Below are 1,115 nucleotides of genomic sequence, written 5' to 3'. Positions count from 1 at the left end.
TAGAATGTATTAAATTTAATTTATGTAGTTATTAAATATACTTAAATTTTCTTTTTGCTCTAAAATCTAAGTCTAGCTTAAGGTCTGTGGCAGTCCAGTCCAGTCCAGTCCAGTTGTGTGTTCAGTCCAGTCCAGTCCAGTTAAGTGTTCAGTCCAGTCCAGTTTTGTGTTGGGAGAGTCCAGTGGAGTCCAGTTTCATGATTGGCAGTCCAGTCCAGTCCAGTCCAGTGGAATCCAGTGGAAGCCAGTGGAATCCAGTGGAGTCCATGTGGATTATGTGGGGGATGGTAAAGTATTGGTGACAAACTACCCCTTGTACCTGGACATTCCTACTGGACTCCTACTGGACTAGTCCTACTGGACTCCTACTGGATTCCTACTGGACTCCACTATACCCATTCCTTAGGAATCCACAATTCCTTGTGATTTGGGACCATTCCAGTAGGAATTTACTAGGACTCCACTAGGACTAGGACACAAAATTTGTATGGTCATCAGCCAACATGAAATTTGTCCCAGTCCTAGTCCAGTCTGGTAGGATTCCAGGAGTCCAGTAGGAATAGGTGGAGGAGTGTAAAGAGCTCTTTATTATCAACATATCTGGTTTGTACTTTGAAGCTATGTACACTCTTATGAGGTGTTGCACAACTTTTGACTCACCACTTGATCACACACCTATAACTTTGGTTTTTCTTCATGAAAAGTCATTCAAGCATTCTGAAATTTTGCACAATTATAGAAGGGCATTTATCTCGAATTTTCATGTAGGTTTTGTACTGAATGGTTGTGCTTAGATTTGTTGAAGCCAATATCCCAATCTCAGAAATCAGTGTATTGTTAGCAGCAGTACTTTACCCTCCCTGGGTTATTCCATATGGACTAGATGGAATCCATACTTTCCCAGATGGATTCCATGGAATGGCTGATGGATTCCATAATTCCTCAGATGGAAACCATGGAATGGTTGATGGATTCCATACTTCCCCCAGATGGATTCCATACTTTTTTCAGATGGAATCCATGCTTTTGGTGAGTGGATTCCATATGTCCTATACCATTTTTAGGGTGGAATCCATATGGACTCCATATGGAATTACAAGTCCACATCATGGAAT

This window comes from Laccaria bicolor, genomic scaffold, assembly GCF_000143565.1.
Source record: "Laccaria bicolor S238N-H82 LACBIscaffold_20 genomic scaffold, whole genome shotgun sequence".
In the NCBI taxonomy this organism is placed as follows: domain Eukaryota; kingdom Fungi; phylum Basidiomycota; class Agaricomycetes; order Agaricales; family Hydnangiaceae; genus Laccaria; species Laccaria bicolor.
This window is presented reverse-complemented; position numbering follows the sequence as displayed.